The sequence below is a fragment of the Xenia sp. Carnegie-2017 genome, unplaced genomic scaffold, assembly GCF_021976095.1.
Source record: "Xenia sp. Carnegie-2017 unplaced genomic scaffold, XeniaSp_v1 HiC_scaffold_19, whole genome shotgun sequence".
Taxonomy (NCBI): Eukaryota; Metazoa; Cnidaria; class Anthozoa; order Malacalcyonacea; family Xeniidae; genus Xenia; species Xenia sp. Carnegie-2017.
Window position 1 is genome coordinate 12,476,619 of NW_025813481.1, and position 15,344 is coordinate 12,491,962.

General features: G+C 35.6%; 1 protein-coding gene and 1 long non-coding RNA gene across 2 annotated transcripts in view; both read left to right on the forward strand.

The window, feature by feature from the left end:
* LOC124438153 overlaps positions 1–15,344 on the forward strand; it is a 281,486-nt gene that overhangs the window by 152,360 nt on the left and 113,782 nt on the right. The window lies entirely within an intron of this gene.
* Positions 1,599–3,692, forward strand: LOC124438204. Its single transcript, XR_006946013.1, has 3 exons — positions 1,599–2,225; positions 2,349–2,456; positions 3,334–3,692. It is a non-coding gene; the product is annotated as an uncharacterized LOC124438204 (long non-coding RNA).

The window sequence follows — 15,344 nt, forward strand, 5'->3', positions numbered from 1 at the left end:
ATTGAAACATCCTTTTCTTAGGTCGGATGACGAAAAATTTGAAATGTTATGTAAAGTTGGAAACCAACGACCGATTAAAATAAATGATATCAATTCAAGTGTCGTTCAATAATTGAATAGCGAACCCTCCGATTGGAAAAGTCGAATACATCATGATGCCTATAATTATTTTTGTACTGATAAGGTGAGTGGAAAGATTGTTATGCATAGACCTTCATGGACAGATTGCTTAAGATTTATTCGAAATGTTGGCCTGCATTGGTATGATAAACCACGGCCAACACCACAACCTGAACCACTTGAAAAGATTGGCGATCCAAAGGAGTACTTTCTTGAAACATTTCCAAATCTTCCTGTTCTGGTGCATGCGGCTGTCAGATCAAATAATGAATGGAAAAACAAACCAGAACTCAAAACCTTTTTCAATTGAAACAACACAAATCAATATATAAACATTTTACACACCGCAAATTATGTTTGAGGAATGTTTTTATAGATGTAAAAATCATTTGTAATAAACTCTCTCTAGATTTTGGCATGGTTATAATTTTAGTAATTAGACTTAAAGGTGAATGAGTATAACAGTTAAAATCGACATTGCTCTTCACCGATATGATTGACCAAGGACAAGACCACTACAAGAACTATTTTATAAGATTGGCAAGCCAAAGGAGTCTTTTTTCTCAGGTCAAATGACAAATTGAAACAAAGGAAAACATGAACTTGATGATGATGTAATTGAGGAAATAACGAAGAAATATTACAACTATTTTCTCTAAACTCTTTTCTATTTCTAAGTTGTAAACATTGCAAATTGATGTCTTCACACCAATTGTGAGAAAGACTTTTCAAATAAAAGGGCATCACACGTTGTCATGGCTAAAAAAATCAAAACATTTCTTTTCTACCATTGTTTGTAGTGGACTACAATCGAGCGGTTGATTTTAAGGAAAAACATGAGAAATATATGTTTATGTAGGACGCTAAATTTTCCCCAATAAATTGCTTGCACGTGGAAATAGGGGTTTTACCCCCCGTGAGATGCCGCTTCGTAGATAAAGTTTACAATTAACGAACATGTCTTCCCGTAAGGAAACAGCTAAAACACGTCACAAAGCATGATGTCACATCATAAACTACTGTCTTATATGACCACATATCTGTTAAATTAGTACTATATTTTTATGATGTAACAACTGACAATTTTAATTTTTTTGCTCATTTGCTTTACATTTAAGATCAAAGGCTTGAGTACGCAAATTATTCTGGATCAAATTTCTCCCTTCTAATAAACCCTAAATAGCACACCAACTTTCTTACAAATCTATTTCTTGAAGTGATCTTTTGAAATTTTTGAATAAAATTATATTCATGTATGACAAAAAGCAAAACAAGCCATTCCATTGTAATTTTGATATTCCTGTTTAGACGTAGGCAGAAACGACAAGGAAAAACCGTTTTTAGTCATATTTTTACTCCTAAGCCTTCAATAAGCAACTGAGAAGAAGTTTTGAGTTTCCTGTGTATTGCAACATGTACAAATTGTCCGATATTGCAGTAAAATTCTGATTCTGCTTTCATAATCCTGAATACAGAACACAATGGTGGCTAAAACTTCTGGATCATGTTTCCAAGGTTTTTAATGATCATGAATATCTAATGATCAGAAAGCAATTTATTAAGCCTTGCAGAGCATTTTCTTGTCAGTCTTTTACCATTACGTGTACGTTTATGTGGCCTCGGGAGGAGTTAACTTAAGTTTATATTGGTTTAGATTTAGACATAGGAACGTTAACTATTTTTAAAAGGAAGCACCACTACCCTGAATCCCGATGTAAATATGAAATAATTTTTTATATTTTTGCCACTTCGTAAGATAAATATACGCACATTTTATATTCCTACTTTTTTATACGTTTTATTATAAGCGGTTTAACAATGATTTATAGTTTGTTCAACATCAACCATTCAGGGTTGAGCGTAATTATCAATCACGTGACATGATTCATACTAACACCAAACTGTGCACTAAACACATACAAAATGAAAATGACATGAAAATCGTGACGTTAACAATTGGCATCAAAATTTTACACAAAGTTTAGATGTCAGATATTACCATTGGTCATAGGATCTCTTTCTTGTATTTCAAGGATGTATGTTGGGAAAAAAATTGAAGAAGTGTTAGGATGCTCTGTGATTATTTCCTTGAAACTCAAGATAAGGTTGGTGGATTTTTGTGCAAATTGCGAAGAAATTTTGGTGATTTACTTATTAAGAACTTGAAACTTGTGTGTCTAACAAGAAATATGCCTTTTGCTTAAATCTAAAATTTGCTTTACTTTCAGGTCAATACACTTGAAGACATTCCTCCTCCTGTAATTGCAACAGGATTTAGTTATTATCTCACCAGTATATACATTATCTCGTTTTTGTTGCTGTTGAGGAAAATGAAGGTTTGTGTCTTTATTGAGTTCTGATTAATTAATATTGTATGAATGTTTCTTATGAACCAACTGCATGCTTCTTTGAACAAGATTGACTGCCAGTTTTGATTGAATTTGCAAAGAAGTTTTATCACTAACAAAAGGCATACCTTGGGCATTCTTAGCTAAAGATCAAAATAATTTCGCCATCTTATCATCTGCATATGGTGAGCACTTTCATGATTATTAATTATGATGAAGTGAAAATGTTTTATTCTACTTCCAACCTTGTTAGTGATTAAATTTCTTCTTCTGTAAATTTTTGTACATCTCTTTTTGTCTTTTATAAGATTCCCATTTGAAAGAATGATTGTTGATTATTTCTAACTTGCTTGTAACATTTGATGGCATTTTTTAAAGGTGTACAAATGAACTGATGTATGAATATAGAATAGTATGGTTATATACAATGTGTTATTAACAATGTGCTCTCCCAGCTATCACCACAGTACAATTGTGACTCCTGCACTTGGGATGTATACGTGTATAATCATACATCATGGTAGAGTTGGATTTTGGATTGCGGATAGCCTTACAAAAGTTAAAGTGTTTATTTTGTTTCAAGCAAGTTTTACTTTGTGCTTTTGAAAACTGTCACCAAGATAGATTTGTATTTGTTTACTTATTACCATTAAAGGTTACAGCATGTTTGGTGTAGCCAGCCTGGCAGTTTGGTCAGTTTAGCATTGTTTCTGTTTATAGAAATCTGTTGTTTTTACTGCACAATCAAACTGTCAATCCTTTTATGCCACTGAGCCAATTTCTATTTATTACATATTATAATCACTGACATGCTCTATACAGTAAAGCTAAATAGAAATTAAGATTTTATTTTTGTGCTGTTTAGTGTGACTTGGCCATGTGGACCATGTGGAGTTGCTGACTCAAACAAGAAGATCACGTTCTTAAATGTGCATGTCTCTGAAATGTATTTTAGCTTTAAGTTTGAAAACATTTACACTGCACAACCAAGCTTTCAGTCTGGCTCAATTCCTGAGCAAGTTTCTATTCATCCCAGATTATAATCACTGACGTGCTACAGGCAATAAGATTAAATGAAAAAACGATTTTACTTTTGTGCTTTTTTTTAGTGTTACTTGGCTATGTGGACCTTATGAAGCTACTGGTTCACACATGACACACAAGAAGACACTGTTGTTTAATGTGTATGTTACTGAAATCTTTTTTTAAATACATACGCATATAACATTTCATTGAGAAATTTTGAGAATTATCCAATCACTACCCTTCTCTTCTTAAAGAACACGTAGTATGTGTTTCATTTCTTTTGAAATTCTTGCATTTTTAAAAGAACATTTTTGTATGAAGACATGCGAAACAAAGTATAACGATTGATGGTTCCAATCTGAAAGAGAACGGTATTGAAGTAAGTGTTTTCGGAATACTCATTACAGACAGGGGAATTATCTGTAAGTTTTCCAGACTTAGCTGTATTGTGTTCTTCACATGATAAAAGACTGCCACGTTTATAATAAACTGGGATTTGTGAATTCTTTCAGTACGTACGTATAACAAGAAAAAATTATATTGCGTCACACGTTAAATTTAACTGTCAAGACTTTGTTGATGTTATTTATTTCTCTTTATCAAAATTGTCAGATTTTGTTGTTATAAGGAAAGATTTTCTGCATATCATTAAACAAAATATTTGAGTGATGCAGACTGTTAAAACTAAAACAATTCCATTGAATTGTAATGTTTTTTGCTTCGTTTTTCTGCCAAGAAGTAAAATTACAGACGTATGGGATCTTGACTTTTATCATTTCAGAAACTTTCACAAGGTGTATTATACCTTAACTCTTCTTCATTACAAAATGTTATTAACTATGTACATCGCAGAAGAAGACACTGTTCTAATCATTTGTATGAAAAATTTACTTCGTCTTCGATTGTTTGACAACTGCAAATTTTTAAACGATTAAACAGAAATTGTCTGGATTCATCAGCATTTGATTTAATACAGTGCATCTAGTTTGACGTTTGCATGTCAATGATCACTTACGATGAAGAATAAGTTTAACTCTAATACGTGTGATAAAAATCAATGCCCAACATAAAGTTCTGATTAGAACCATAGAAATAGACCAAAAAAAAAAAACAAATTGTGAAATTTAAATTTATTGTGACGTTTCGTCTTTACTCAAGACATCTTCAGACAAATAATAAATAGGACGTTAAGACAAGGTATTATATTTACAAAAAGGTGTTAAATTACTACTAAAGGAAGCGGTGTCGAATGGATACATGATAAGGAAGTTTGGAAGTGAAATGAAGAGAAATTAAAAGAGGTTAAGTGGAATGGAGTTTCCTTGCACATTAAGTGAAGGCTTGTGTTTATTGATTAGAAGGCTTTCATGGATGGAGAGTTCATAAGTATCGTTGGAAGAGGAGATTATTTTAAAGTCGTCTAAGTTGGGGGTGTGTCCAGTTGCGTTAATGTGAGCAAGAATGCATGATGATGCAGGGTGGGAAACTTGGTTGCCTGTAAGGGGGGATATTCCCAAGTGCTCCGAAAATCTGGTGTGTAGATGACGTGTGGTTTGACCCACATACGAAGCGTTGCAGCTTCGACACTTGAATAAATAGACTACACCAGATCTCAGAGGTTTGGGAATTTTGTCCTTAAAGGGGAAGAAAGAAGAGATACGTTGAGAAGGGCGGAAAACAAATTTAATGGATATATGTGGGAAGGCTGCAGCACAAAGGTTATTGATTTGTGTGCGAATTTGAAGGGAGTGTATGCCGGTGAAAGGAAGACAGAAATAGATGGGCATTTTGTGAGCAGTCAAGACAGGTGGTTTAGGGGCAAAGGTGTTGTTAAGGAAGCGACGTGTGATTTGGTCAATTATACGTGAAGGAAAACCGTTTTTTGGTGAGTGACTTTCTGGTAAATTCGAGTTGTGTATGAAAATTTTCGTAAGTAGAGCAAAGATTGAAGATGCGGTGAAGTAAGCAGGAGACTAATGAAAGTTTGTAAGTAAGTGGGATGAAGCTGTGGAAGTTGGTGAAGAGGCCAGTGAAAGTAGGTTTGCGGTAGACGGAAGTGGTGAATTTTCCATTAGTACGAGAGATATCAATGTCAAGAAATGAGAGCTTGTTTTGTTCGACTTCAGATGTGAATGTGATGTTAGGGTGTTGTCGGTTCAGGTAGTCAAGAAAGAGAGGGACGTGATCGGAGGAATGAAAAAGTAAAAAACAGTCGTCAACGTAGCGTCGGTAAAGTAGTGGTTTGAATGAAGAAGGACAATTATTGAGCCAGGATTTTTCGTGAAAGGACATGAATATATCAGCAAAGAGAGGGCCCAATGGACTGCCCATAGCCACACCATCAATTTGCTGATACATTTTCCCGTTAAAGATAAAGTGACAGTTCTTAACAGCTAGAGAGAGTAGTTTTTCAAATTCTGTTGCAGTGAGTCCGTTGAAGTACTGGTGGTTGTTAAAAATGCTTTTGGATATTATGTGGATGGTTTCGTCAACAGGTATGTTAGTAAATAGGGATACGACATCAAAACTAGCAAGGACAACATTACTGGAGTTGATATCGCAGTTTAGGATTTCTTCAACAAACGAGAAAGAGTCTTTGATGATGAGGTTGCTTATAGTGAAGGGCTTTAGGAGTGGGATGAAAAACTTTGCTAAATTATACGAATAGTGATTAATGGAGGAAAGAATGGGTCTGAGAGGGATGTTACATTTATGTATTTTAGGAAGGCCATATAATATACCTATTCGTGAACCAGTAGGGTAAAGTTCTTTGTACGTTTCTTGGCCGATAGATTTGGCATCTTTCAACTTTTTAAATAAAGATTTCACTTGATTTTCTCGTTGTAAAGTGACTTTGACTGGATCTCCATTAAGAGGTTGAAACTTTGTAGTGTCAGATAAGAGTGTGTCCATTTTCTTTGTGTAGTCGTCTTTGTTAAGTATAACGATGCCATTTCCTTTGTCAGGTTTAGTGATGAGGATAGTTCTGTCGTTTTAAATTATTTAAAATGTTCAAGTCTTCTTGTGAATATAGAAAAGGTGGTGGGCTGTAACTTCGGAAACCTGAGTGAGCAATGTCTTTTAATTTGCATTTGATCGAGTCTGGAAAAAATCCTGATGATTCATTAACAGGTTCTCGTTTGAGACGGTTGTAGAGTTTTTCAAAGGGTGTTAAGAAGGTGCAAATGTTTAACTTTTTCGGTGGGATGGAAAAGTTTAAGCCTTTTGAAAGGATTTCTTTCTCTCTGTCAGTAATGAGGCGGTTTGAGAAGTTGAACACCACTTTATCAGGGTCGATTGGGATGTTGTTGTCATGTTTGGAAGTGAGACGGAAAAGTTTGCGATCTTGGATATGTTGATGTTGCGTTGGTTTTCTTGAATTTTCACGATCGGAGACATTCTTAAGGTGTATAAAGTCAATTTTGGAGATTAGTAACGCCAGGTTGGAGTGTGCTTGTGTTAGTTGTGCTGAGAGGACGCGTATACGAGCGTGTTTCCCGTTTATTTCTTCTTGAAGAAGTTTATTTTGGCATTGGCGATAAGCGCTAGAGTTTTGTAAGCGACGACTAGCTACTTTGAACCACAGGAATCTTGGTATCACAGAGCGCTTTCTGCATGTCGTAAGAAAATCCAAGTCGAGTTTTGCTTTTCCTAGCTTGAGTTCAAGTCGTTGGAATTTTCTAAATATATTATATGGCCTTCTGTATATTATATGGCCTTCCTAAAATACATAAATGTAACATCCCTCTCAGACCCATTCTTTCCTCCATTAATCACTATTCGTATAATTTAGCAAAGTTTTTCATCCCACTCCTAAAGCCCTTCACTATAAGCAACCTCATCATCAAAGACTCTTTCTCGTTTGTTGAAGAAATCCTAAACTGCGATATCAACTCCAGTAATGTTGTCCTTGCTAGTTTTGATGTCGTATGCCTATTTACTAACATACCTGTTGACGAAACCATCCACATAATATCCAAAAGCATTTTTAACAACCACCAGTACTTCAACGGACTCACTGCAACAGAATTTGAAAAACTACTCTCTCTAGCTGTTAAGAACTGTCACTTTATCTTTAACGGGAAAATGTATCAGCAAATTGATGGTGTGGCTATGGGCAGTCCATTGGGCCCTCTCTTTGCTGATATATTCATGTCCTTTCACGAAAAATCCTGGCTCAATAATTGTCCTTCTTCATTCAAACCACTACTTTACCGACGCTACGTTGACGACTGTTTTTTACTTTTTCATTCCTCCGATCACGTCCCTCTCTTTCTTGACTACCTGAACCGACAACACCCTAACATCACATTCACATCTGAAGTCGAACAAAACAGAAAGCTCTCATTTCTTGACATTGATATCTCTCGTACTAATGGAAAATTCACCACTTCCGTCTACCGCAAACCTACTTTCACTGGCCTCTTCACCAACTTCCACAGCTTCATCCCACTTACTTACAAACTTTCATTAGTCTCCTGCTTACTTCACCGCATCTTCAACCTTTGCTCTACTTACGAAAATTTTCATACACAACTCGAATTTACCAGAAAGTCACTCACCAAAAACGGTTTTCCTTCACGTATAATTGACCAAATCACACGTCGCTTCCTTAACAACACCTTTGCCCTAAACCACCTGTCTTGACTGCTCACAAAATGCCCATCTATTTCTGTCTTCCTTTCACCGGCATACACTCCTTCAAATTCGCACACAAATCAATAACCTTTGTGCTGCAGCCTTCCCACATATATCCATTAAATTTGTTTTCCGCCCTTCTCAACGTATCTCTTCTTTCTTCCCTTTAGGACAAAATTCCCAAGCCTCTGAGATCTGGTGTAGTCTATTTATTCAAGTGTCGAAGCTGCAACGCTTCGTATGTGGGTCAAACCACGTCGTCATCTACACACCAGATTTTCAGACGCAGGGAATATCCCCTTACAGGCAACCAAGTTTCCCACCCTGCATCATCATGCATTCTTGCTCACATTAACGCAACTGGACACACCCCCAACTTAGACGACTTTAAAATAATCTCCTCTTCCAACGATACTTATGAACTCTCCATCCATGAAAGCCTTCTAATCAATAAACACAAGCCTTCACTTAATGTGCAAGGAAACTCCATTCCACTTAACCTCTTTTAATTTCTCTTCATTTCACTTCCAAACTTCCTTATCATATATCCATTCGACACCGCTTCCTTTAGTAGTAATTTAACACCTTTTTGTAAATATAATACCTTGTCTTAACGTCCTATTTATTATTTGTCTGAAGATGTCTTGAGTAAAGACGAAACGTCACAATAAATTTAAATTTCACAATTTGTTTTTTTTTGGTCTATTTCTATGGCTCTAATCAGAACTTTATGTTGGGCATTGATTTTTATCACACGTATTCGATTTCCGCTCGGCAAGTCTCTCGCTACAAGTTTAACTCTGTTTAACTCTGGTTTATGTTTCCGACAGTATTCCCAGTTTGGGGGAATTTTAACTATTCACAATTATAGCAAATATATACACAGTTCAGTGATGTCATTCATATCTATCTGACTAAAGAACCATGCATCACAATTAACACTGTGCAATTATCAGTGGCGTAGCTAGCGGTCCCGCTACTCCCGCCCGGCGGGAGTAGAAATTTCCCAAAAAAATAATAAATATTCTATTTGGACATAAGATATACATTATTTCACGAACAATTTGTAATATTATGTTTTATTCGTTCATATTTACGCTTTTATTAGGTGGTTCGTAATCGTAATACAACAAAATCTCAAGATTTGTTATGTAACCTAGCAACCGCCTTTTCTCGCACATTGCATACTCGCGCGATTCTCCACGTATTCCGCCCATCTTCAGAGGGCGGAACATACAATATAATTCTATATAAGAAGTTTTGAGTTCTGGTTGGCTAAGGGACTTGACGCATGCTCAAATCTGCTGTTTTTATAGTCGAACTCCCGCTATTTTAAATTGGCGGAGGTTATAATTATTCGACCTTTTAATACGAGTACAGCGATTAGTGATTATCAAATTACGTGTCATTGTCGGTATTAATTTTCCATTGTGTTTACTCTCAAATTGCTATTTTGTATTTGTATATGACACAATGGCTTCAAGTGCGACTGCGATTTGCTCAACTGATGTTGATTTAGTAAATAGCTTATTAGCTAAACCGTTCTCTGCTCGATCGTCGGTCGAACAGAATGTTATCGTTCATGAACGGCCTACTCCTGATTTAACTATCCAAAATAAGGGAAGAGCATTTCAGAGAGATTGGTATGAGGCGAAGGACTGGCTGTGTGGCAGTACAACCTTGCAGAAAGTGTTTTGTTGGCCATGTCTAATGTTTTCCCCAAAACATCGCCATCGTGGACTAAGAATGGCTACAACGATATGCGGAGTATTATGTCTGATGCTAAGAAGCATGAAAAATCTAAATCGCATTTGACTGCATTTAAGACATGGAAAACGTATGGAGCTAGTGAACGAATTGATTGTCTTATGTCCCTCGCTAGAAGAAATGAGATTCAGCGTCACAATGAGGAGGTAAGACAAAATCGAGAAATTTTAAAACTGTTACTGAGGCCGTGCTGTATTTGTCAAAGCAAGAGTTGCCATGTAGAGGTCACAATGAGTCCGAAGGTAGCTTGAACAAAGGTAATTATAGAGAGTTGCTCGAATGTTTTGCTAAGTTTGATTCTGTATTTGAGCGTCGACTGCACAGTAGAATAGCAGAATCTGATATAGTTGGTGACAGAAGATTTACTGGAGTCTCCCCAGAAATTCAAAATGGTCTTATCAGCTGTCTTGATTCAATTATTGAAGATGAAATCAGAAAGGAAATAAATGATTGCACATTTATGAGTATTCAGGTTGATGAAGCATCTGATGTCTCCACCAAAGAGCAGCTAAGTGTTATTGCTCGGTTTGACAAAGCAAGTGAAATTATGGAGAGGCAATTAGGATTTGTGGATGTAAGTATGAACAGAAATGCCACAGCAATATCACAAGTTGTCAAAGATAAACTTGGTGAGTATTCTAATATAAAAGAAAACTGGTTTTACAAACATATGATGGTGCTTCTGTCATGTCTGGCCATATCAATGGTGTTCAAGCATTGGTTCGACAAGAGTATCCTTTTGCTCATTTTGTTCATTGTGCAGCTCATAGATTGAACCTGGTCCTATGCCAGTCAGCCTCATCAATTTCTCCTGTTAAAATCTTTTTATTAATATAGCTACATTCAGCACATTTACAAGCAATGCCCCAAAAGAAAAGCTTTTCTCACATCTAACAACCTTGAGTTTCCTGCCCTGGTGAAACAAGATGGTATTATCGCTCTAGATTAATCAATGTATTGCACAAAAACTATGAAAACTTTTAGATATTTTGAGGGGTACTTGAACAACCAGCTGGGTGGGATGATGAGTCATTAAGTAAAATAAGTGGCTTACTGCATTATCTTGATAGCTTTCTCTTTTGTTTTCTAGTGTGTGTTTTTTACAGGATTTTAGAACAGTCCACAATTTTGTATTCCATTCTTCAAAATAGGAAACCCATTTTAACTATGGCATAAGCAAGATTGACAATTTCAAGCAGTTTATTGTGTCACTTCGCACAGATCAAGCTTTCACCGAGTTTTACCAAACTGCACTAGAAAAAGTAGGCCCACCAGCAACCAGAGCAGATAGTAGATACAATTACAAACAGCTTTATTTTGAGATTATTGATTCCATTAAAGGCATGTTAAGTGAACGATTTCAAGATATTAATCAGTTCGAGTTTTTAGACCTTGTAAATCCTAAACTATTTACTACATGGAAGGGCATAGTTCCACAGGAGAAGATCAATCTTCTCAAAGATAAGTATAGTCCTCTTTTGACATCCAAACTTTGGAGAGTCAACTTTCCTTCATTTACAACGACAAGGACTTTCACAAAGAGTGCAGTAATGAGGTTCTTAAATACATCTTCAAATTTAATCTCCAGTCGAGTTTAGGTCAAGTGGTAAATTTGTTAAAATTGAATGGTGTGTTGGCAGTGGCAAGTGCTTCAGTAGAGAGGTCGTTTTCTTGCTTAAAAGGGTAAAAGCTATTTAAGAAATAGAATGGGTCAAGGTCGGCTTAGCTCTTTGTGTAGAATATCTATTCACAAAGATATCATTGAAAAGAAAGAGGAATCAGAGGTGTTGCATAACGAGGTGGTTGAAAATTTGTAGAAAAACCAGGAGGCTGGCCTTTCTTTATAAATGATGAGTATAGTATGTGTTTTGATATTTGTTCGTATAATACATGGTACTTCATTGAGAAAATTAAGCATAACTTTAAAGAATAAAGCCATCCCTGTCTACTTGCCCCAATCTAAACAAGTTTAAACTAACAAGTAGAATGCTAAGAAAAATCTCTCTATGCACTTTAGAAGTGTCGTATACTATATTATTTTTGTGCTAATACAAATTTCTTCTGTTTATGCAGGGCAGTGATGAGTAAATTATGTTTTAGGGGACAATTGTCTCCTGCGTAACGTTTCTCTGAGCCACCTTTAGTACCTTTTTAACTAGTTGCAGTTTCAACGATTGCCACATTAAGAATGCAGCTAACAAAAATAGGTTTTTATAAATTATTGTACAACAAATAATTCGCCCTCGAAATCGCAGGAAATGCTGTTTCCAAGGCTCTGGTTTCAAAATTTTCCGGGGAGCATGCCCCCGGACCCCCCTAGTGGGGTCGCGCCTCCGGCGCGAGATGGATTGGCGGGAGTGACTATTTTTCCTAGCTACGCCACTGGCAATTATGGTTTTTTTAATTTTTTAAGTGCAACGCATTTAATTTGTTTTGAATCAAAGGGATAAGTTGCTGTAAAGATGAAACTTCATTTGAGTTTTAAGAGAGTCTTCACATATATTTGGTCTAAATAACACCTAAAGTATAATTATCCAAGAATTTTATTGAAATGTACATTGTACAGTTTGTTGCTTTAGAACTGTTTAAACCATGTGGTAACTGTGACCTTTTATGTAAAAAATTTCGCTCTGTTTTAACTTTCATTTTATTCAAACTTAGCGTAAATGATATTTATTGTACTGCACTTACAAATAATTTTTGATGATTGCAGATTTTTTGGTTTTGACATATTTTGCCACTACATGGATGAAAAAATGACTTCTCCTATAGTCTGGCTAGAGACCCTGGCTTTTCAGAAAGCGATGTCAAAGACTCGGATACTTCAGAAGTTTAGAGTTAAAGACCCTAGCTTTTTAGACCGTGATTCTCAGCAAAAAATAAATGGTAATTTATGATGGCAAATTTTCACTAGACACATTTATTTGACAATGTGTGTACTATATTTAAGTTGTGACTTTAAACCAACAATTGCCCAAATTGTTACTGTATAAAATTTGGTTTTATAGCTAATTTCTCTTTAAAAATTTGCTATCATATGTGTCGATTAACGTCGCAAAACTTGTTGAGAATATACGTTGAGAATAACTGTTGTTATATTTTGGTTATATTTGGTATCTCGATTGCTCATTAGTGCATTGTGATCGAGAATTTACAGCAATTATTTATTGTTGATTGAACTGAGTAGTATAGTTATCATTGTGACAATGAATTTGAACGCATAATACTTTTCAATGTGTATTAAATACATCGAAATATTTACATTATGTAAAACGTTTATCCTCGTTCAAACTATGAAACAAAAGTTATTTGCAATCGACAAAAAATTGTGGAAGGCATATTAGCCCTAATATTATAAAACATACACATGTACGACCTTTAGTGATCCATTCATACGGAGTGAAACATGAAATCGATTCATGGATTTAGCAAATTATTTATAATATGCAAATGCAGGCTTGGTTGGCGATCATAACTTTTCATGATTATAGTCCGGTTCTGTACTTATTAGCCTTGCTTGTAAACTCTTTGGTTCGCAGATCACCTTAGTCTGTTGGCGAGTTAATCAGTTGAATGAAAGCCAAAAAGCCACAAAGACATTTTTTGCTTTTGACTCTTTTACGAGTTACAACTATTATTTGTGTAGGGTTTATATAACGTAGGTTGACTATGTAATAAAGTAAGTGGTTTGAACCCGGGAATATCGTTACATGTTTGTAAATGTAGAGTTAGGAGTAAACGTCAGGTTAGCCGTATTTGTTATCTGGTTCTTACGTCATTGTATTGTGTGTCAGGAAATGTGTGGGTGTCAATTGTGTATTGTCATTGTGAATTAGTGTGAAGTGTAATGTTTTTAGTTGATCGTTTGTTTGTATTGTGAATAAGTCGTTTGTAAGGTGCCGGTAATTGCTGTGATCTGTTCAGGGGGGTTTGTTCTAAGTTGGTATACCAACTTTCTAATGTAAGCCGTTGTCTATAGTCAATGCTGTAAGTAATGCATTTTGCCGACTGCCAGTCAATGTTGTGTTTTGTCAGTCGGTGATGTTTGGCAATGTGATTAGTTTTGTCTTGTTTCTTAGTAGCTCGTTTGTGTTTAGTAAGTCTTATGTTTAAGTTCTTGCCAGTTTTCCCGTTATAGGAGGCGTGGCAGTCGGAGCAGTTTATTTTGTAAACTGCACCTTGTCGTTTGTTGGGTTGTTCTTTGTCCTTGATGTTCGTTAGTACTTGTCGTAACGTTGTGATTGGTTTATGTGCGACACGTATGTTGTATGGTCGTAAGATACGCGAGATAGTCTCAGACGTACCTTTGATGTAAGGTATCGTTGCTGTTGTCACTGAGTTGTTCGTTTCGTTGGGTTCGTTGGGTTTGTAAGTATTGCGTTTGATAAAGTCAGAGTTATAGTCGTTTTTCTCAAAAACACGTTTGAGATAGTTGTTTTCGTTGTGTAGAGCGTCTGGTGAATCACATATGATTTGTGCACAGTCGAGAAGAGTTCCGTTTTCTTCGACATCTTTGGTACATTGTATGTGGCTGTTCTGTTTGTTGATGTGAGTATGAAAGTCATCAATGTCGTCTGCATGTAGTGCTGTGATTGTGTCATCTACGTAGCGGAACCAAAAAGGTAGTGCATGTTTGTAAGTCGTGAGCGACTAACTAGATTGACTATGAAAGTTATGTAATATGATACGTGTCAGCAGTCAAATAGTTGAAAGTATAGGCAGGAATTACATTTTAAGTACTTACGATCACTTGCAAATGTGCAAAGCGTTCTTACTAGCTTTCAAATATTAAACATTGCTTACTAATTAATATCGGCACTGTATCGTCGGAAATATGGCTATCATAAATATGTGTAAAACAAAAAAGTCGTAATGGTTTTGAATTATCGGTTGTGTGGAAGATATTTTCGTCAAAAAAGTGTTTTAAAACAGTTGTTGACGAGTATTTATAGTGAAATTGGTCTTTGGTGAAAATTATAATAAATTAATCATCAAAATTTCTAAGAAATCTTGGAGACTTCACTTTTCTTACTGTGAGCGTATTACTGAAATCTCAAACGTATTTGGTGTCAAGCATATTTAATGTAAAATGTACTGTGTTTATTATTTTACCACATGTACGCAATTCGTACCTATTTTTTAACAACATACTTGACTGTGAGACAGTCAACCTATCATGTGTATAACATGTGACATTTATGTTGTCTTTTTTCTATTGCAAAATACCGCTATCATATTTAGCTAACTTTTAGCTTGTTATTTTCTGAAGCAAATGAACACTGCATTCAGTTTACTTGCATGTGTGAACATAAAAATAATGTTTTCATTGTTTATTTTTGTGTGAAAAGACTAAAAGCCAAAATTACAACGACAGGTACATCGTATAGGGGTTGGTGTATGATCAAACAGCATACTATAACAGTGCCTTTTTTTGAAAATAGAATG